Source organism: Toxorhynchites rutilus, chromosome 2 (assembly GCF_029784135.1).
Source record: "Toxorhynchites rutilus septentrionalis strain SRP chromosome 2, ASM2978413v1, whole genome shotgun sequence".
Lineage (NCBI taxonomy): Eukaryota > Metazoa > Arthropoda > Insecta > Diptera > Culicidae > Toxorhynchites > Toxorhynchites rutilus.
Genome location: NC_073745.1, coordinates 331,127,090 through 331,133,224, shown reverse-complemented (window position 1 = coordinate 331,133,224; position 6,135 = coordinate 331,127,090). Strand labels below are relative to the sequence as shown.

The window sequence follows — 6,135 nt, the reverse complement described above, 5'->3', positions numbered from 1 at the left end:
AAGATAGATGTGAGTATGAAAGTATATATTATATTATTTGTTATTTATTATTATTGAATGCGTGTATACACATGTATGATTTCCTTCCTTCCGACCCGTACATTGTATGCATATGCTTGAAGCACATATACACGCACGGTACCCATATCCAGTCTTACAGCAACAAGCATTGCCCCTTTGGCATACCAACAGTGACGAAGGAGTGATTCGGCTTCGCAGAGCGCGTTGGGTGATTCCTTGGTAATAGAGGAAGGAATGTATTGTATTATAGAGACTTTAAACTTTTTCAATTCATTCGACCTTGAGAAAGGCCCTTTGAAAACTCTACTCTACTCTACTCCAGCGCTACCACCTCCACCCTCTTGCCTTGAGAAAGGCACTAAAAGTGGTTTGGGAGATTTACCAGTAAGGTAATAGAGGTCGCACAATAGTCACCTTATGTTTGAAAAAATTAATGACTTTTTGAGTCACCCTGTACTTCAGTAGAGCTGTCGCATGTGAAAATATAAATAAAAACAGAAAATGCTCTCTCGATAGCCATTAGGCCGTAGTTGTGTGCGTTCTACGTTCTACGTTCTACTACGTTCTTGTATACAAGAGACAATTTGAATTGAGACTCTAGGTGAATAGGCCAAGCTTATTTCATACATGTACCTACTATATCAAGTATGATTTGAACAAATTTTGAAGAAAAAAACGCATAAATCTATCCCATTTAGCTTCATATGTGCGGTGAACAGGTGACCACTTTACCTCCAAGCAAAAAAAATCGATTTTTCACCTTTTTTTCTATTGATGAAAAGTGTACTATTTTGAATTTTTACAGTGAAAGCCATTTGCTATCTTGAAGAACAATGAGTTGAACTATAATATTCTTCGAGAAACGGGTATTGAATCGGTATGTGGGCGCTGGAAATAGACATTTTCATTAGGGTGACCACTATGCCCCCACTTCCCCTACGACTGTACCCGATCATCTGATTTCGGACAGTTTTTTCAGATCATTTCGATGTTAAAATATATAGTCGTTAGATTTTAATAGATTTGAACTCATTTATTGTATCTCGTCTAGTTTCGAACATAGTTAAACTTATACAAACAACACTTAACACTACAACTTGTATGCGAACAGCTTTATATATATTTGTTAACATTTAATGTATAAATATTTAACATTTGTTAACAATAGTAAAAATTTTAATCCGATGTAAATTTCAATTATTGTCGAACATTTCGATAGTATTTTTTAACCCATTAGCAAATTTTTGCTATTGCACTTTCATTTGAGCATATAAACTATTTTAATTTTGTACAAACTTGAATGCGGTATTCGAATGTGGAAGACACCGCTAAATATTTGAGCTTCAACGAACCTAGTTTTCTGTATGTGTGTTATTGTCAATTGTGTATTGCACCAATTCTAGTAACTTACTTTGCCCTAGTCTGTCTTCTTAGCTTTTTTAGAGTTTGTTTTTTGGCTAGTTGACTTACTCGGGAACATCACAAACAGTGCTAACTGAACCGAGCAGAGAGCTAGCGCCATTAGGTTTTGGATCTAAAGCAGCAGAAATATGTTATTGAAAGTGCTATTGGAGAAACTTTTTGATAAACTTACTACAACGAAATCGTTTCTGATGGTTACACCATATAGTAACCACGATAGCGAGACAAATGCACCCGACAGTATGATGGGAAATGGTAATCCTTCGGTACTTCTATTTTTCAGGATCTCGCCCTGGAAGACTCAAAGGTTCTTGAAAGGAACAGGTACAACTCGTTCTCAACTTACCAAACCAAACAGTGGCATTCCAACGAGGAGCAGGAGAACAGTCGTCTGTATTAACCCGAAGCGAAACATAACCAGCTCCGGGTCCTCATACTGTACGTAGGACAATATTCCAACTGCAATCGCACCGGCAAGTCCTATTTGTCCCCAAACTTTGTTCTTGGTGGGTCCTTGTGTGAACAGATAAAAACAGCACACATACAGGAAATTTAGTGCTAATCCAACAAAGTTCACCCGTATCATTGCATCGTCCGCCAGCATTTGACCGAACTGGATGTTTAGCAGACAGAACACTGCCCCGCCGAGGAATGGTCCGGCACTGATCCCCTCGGTGTTTCCTTTCTTCCTGATGTCATTCAGCACTAAGAATCCACTGAAGAACTGCAATATCGTTATAGTGGCCGCCGTCATACCGACCGCATCCTTGTGCGGTTCGAGGATCGTTGCTAGCGCTTCCATTTTTAAATTTTTTGAACCGAACTGAATTTGAAGCAAATGAATTCAATGTTCGCTCGCTGGTTTGGAGTTATATAATGGTGTTTAACAAAATGTGGGCCTCATTTGGCGTCTAATGTCTTATCATCGATGAACTGCAATGTGTACTCGGCACTTAAGATGAGTTTTTTTTATAGAAAACAAGTTCCCGAAACCAAGAGCAACATAGCTCGTAAAAGTGTGAATGGTGTAAGGTGGTGAGCTGCACAGAGAGGACGACGGGAGAGTGCGAAAATATCAAAACAAACCGTAGAATGTGTTGGTATTTCTGGGAGTTTGGTCTGTCATTCAGTGTATCGGCGCATTTGAAATTTCGAAACAACTTTGAACACGTGGACGATAAAACGTAAGGGTGCGTATACACTAAAATAGAACCGCATGATTGTAATGCCAATATCGATAAACGGACCTTACCCGTTCAATATCTACATCAATATCACTAAATACGACAGCATATTGTAGGTTGTATTGATAGTGAGGTTGTTAATTATATTTATGCTCGCTACTGATTAAGATATTGCTGGAAATAAGTTTTTTAACATAAATACCTTGATATATCATATCAAGGTGACAAATATTCATATATTCGCGTTGACGATGCAGTCATTTTCATCTGAGTGGTTTGTTTTTTCTAACTCCGTTCTGCGTACAAAATTGGAAAATGAAGAGAAAATCACAGGAGGAAAGAATATCACGCGTTATTTCAAGATACCAGGCTACCTTCTATAAACTATAGATATTCTTCGGAAGTCTTATTATCAATCTGAAATATTTAATTATAGCTGAAATATTCTTTTGAATCTAACATTTTTCGCAGACTTTCAATCTTTTTTTCTATGAAGCCAAAGGAAACGGCTTTTGTATATGAAGCAGTGGCGTAGCGTGACCGGGTGACACTCGGGGCGGGTTACTACACTGGAGGAAAACATTAGTAAGTGCAGCTACCAAATCTATAGTTGTCGAAACATTGGTAAAATGTACACATTTTTTGTACATGTTACCAAAACTTGACATCAGTTTAGTCAGATGCAATATACATCCCTACCAATGATTTGTACATTTTACTTCATAGCATAAGTAACCTCATTCCTAGCAACTGTGTGTGTGCAATCGCCATTTGTCCAGTGGAAGCGAAACAATTCGGAGGTAAACATTTTGCCTTTGTTATGATTCATTTTAACTAAATATTTTCCTTTTTTCAGCTTTTATTTATATAAAACAATAGCAAGTCGTAAAAACTTCACTAGCTGAATATGCGACGGCGGAGGTTCCACAATCTTCGGACGGAGGGAAAGCGATATATGTGTCCCATCTGCGATATAATTTCCTTCGCAAATCACGACTTCACCGATCCGGTCGCTCAACAACAACAAAAAACCGTGTCCAAGAATAATGGGGAGATTCAGTTTGTATGGAAAATTTGCTCCAACGCACTTCATTGCTGGATCGGTACATGCTGCCTTCGCTCGGATATGGACCGCCACAGCAAGTAGTAACATTCCTAATTCTGGTCGAAGCGCGGAGGACATCATTGGATGCGCAACCGGATAATTCGACCGAGGCGGAGGCGTCGGCAATCAGTCAATCCGCCAAGGGAAATAGACAAAGGTAAAGATCCGTCAGCGAAGGCGTTCGATAGTGGCAAGAATGAAAAAGATTTGGCGCTGGTTTCGAAACCGGTTGACAGTGCTACGAACGTGGCTATTTTAGGTAAATTTCGACTTTTCTGTGTAGTTAGATGTGTGAAAGATGTTTGGAATATTATTAATAACAAAATTTTTCTTACGGCAGATTTGATGTTCCGCTGTCAGTTTCGATTGGGATTTCCAGTGAAAATAGGTAAATGCTTAATTATTTTTAAAATGTTTGCCACTTTGTTACGCAATTCGTTCTATTTTGTAGAAATATCGCTATTCTGTGTGGTTATCATATTTGACAACGTGAGAGCCCCCGCAGGCTGCATACTTTTTATCGGCAGAAAATTTGATCGAGTTGGCATGTTAGTGCAAAAACCGACTCAACTGAATCGGTATAATGTGCGCATAAGCATATCTCTCCATACTGATTAAGTTGGCCGATCAAACTACGGCCGTAAAACAGTCTGCAGTCTGCGGGGGCTCTATGAGACACCCGTAACCAGCGTGAGCCACATCAAGAAAAACGAAGACATTTATGCCTACCAATTTTTATTCGTAGGATGTACCAATGATTAGTAGGGTAGAAAATGACTAACGAATTGGTAATATTTACCAAAAAATTGGTCATATATACTAATTATTCCTCTCAGTGTAGGGTGCCACCCCCAGTACTTAGTCATCCTTTTCGAATAAAAAAATCAAACTTATCTAAACAAGAAACGTATTCATTAGGATATTAGGAAGATTAGCAGATTAGGACGAACAAAAAATCACACCGTCTTCACGCGTTGGTCACTGGGACTGACAGTTTCAAAATAAGAAAATAAATAAAATATGGTTTATTTGAGAATGTCGAAATATGACTCAAATAAATATATTTAGGAGCTGAGACTGACATTAATATTCTACAAGTGTATCCCGTTAAGTGCGCCTACGCTCTCTTGTTGCGGGCTCGATGGAATGCGCAGTAATAACGGTACGGGACTCAACGTGTTAAACATGTCTGACCCATCTTTGACCGTAAATTTTTAATTAATTTCAACTCTGATAAGCGTCTCTACAAGAAACGTACACGGTTAGGAACAGCTTCAAATTCACTGTAAGACTTGGAACCGAATCCTGGAAGTCGCACTTCATGATGAACTGTAACACATCCAATGCAATCTAATGATTGACATCATTATAATTAATTTCAGTGGTCTTCAAATGTCTACGGAGTCTTGGTATCTCTAGCAAAAGCTGTATTTCCGAATCGTCTTAGTTGCCAGTTCGTCAAATCGGCTTCTTCAGTTCGCTGTCAGGTACTCATAACATGTGTCGAACTTGAATTGATTCAAAAATTTCGGCTTCTTCTTTAGACGATTTTGACTTGTAATTCCCGATGTAAATGACCAATGCACTCCAACATGCCTTCTTCCATCTTTGGATCAGGTCCGGAAGGTCTTTCGCCTGGTTTACTCATCTTATGAGGAATTCTCCTTTCAGTAGCAAATTAATAATCGTTAAAACCTTCTTAATGGCCATTTCGACTAGACTGATCCTTTTAATAGCGAGAAAAATTACCAGTGCATTGAGTCTGGGGAACCTGTTTTTGTGCGGTGTTCTGTTCTTGTACGGTTTTTTTTGTGCGGTATATGAAAAGCAGTATATTTGACGAAGATATCATCCATTTAATTTTTTTCGATGTTTCGATGTTGAAATGCATATATTTCAGTGCGAAAAAAGCATATTTGCGTCTAAATTATCCACTATGGGACTCCCATCAAATGCTCTAAGTTGCGCATGACATGATTTATAACAGCAACAAGTTTTGACATGCGGTCCCTCCCAGCAAACATTAAATCACATAATTTTGCACGTGCCAAGTCTTGCAAGAAACCCGAATAAATCATAATCGCATATAATATCAATCAAAGTATGTATCGTGTATATTTGAAATTGCATAAAATGTAAAAATTCGACTTTATATCTTCTTCTTCTTCTTCAATGGCACTAACGTTCCTACAGGAACTTCGCCGTCTCAACGTAGTATTACTTGCGTCATTTTTATTAGTACTTAGTTGAGATTTCTATGCCAAATAACACGCCTTGAATGCATTCTGAGTGGCAAGCTCTAGAATACGCGTGATCACAGTGCAAGTCGGAGGAAATTTCTCTGACGAAAAATTCCCCCGACCAGAACGGGAATCGAACCCGAACACCCGGCATGTTAGTTAT

The 6,135-nt window shown here is 38.6% G+C and overlaps 2 long non-coding RNA genes across 2 annotated transcripts; both read left to right on the top strand.

The window, feature by feature from the left end:
* The first annotated feature begins 1,231 nt into the window (after nucleotides 1-1,231).
* LOC129771879 (uncharacterized) lies at nucleotides 1,232-3,428 on the top strand. The gene is made up of 3 exons (XR_008742494.1): nucleotides 1,232-2,633; nucleotides 3,099-3,212; nucleotides 3,354-3,428. It is a non-coding gene; the product is annotated as an uncharacterized LOC129771879 (long non-coding RNA).
* A 103-nt stretch (nucleotides 3,429-3,531) lies between these two features.
* LOC129771877 (uncharacterized) lies at nucleotides 3,532-4,800 on the top strand. The gene is made up of 3 exons (XR_008742492.1): nucleotides 3,532-3,991; nucleotides 4,073-4,120; nucleotides 4,184-4,800. It is a non-coding gene; the product is annotated as an uncharacterized LOC129771877 (long non-coding RNA).
* Nucleotides 4,801-6,135: the final 1,335 nt, after the last annotated feature.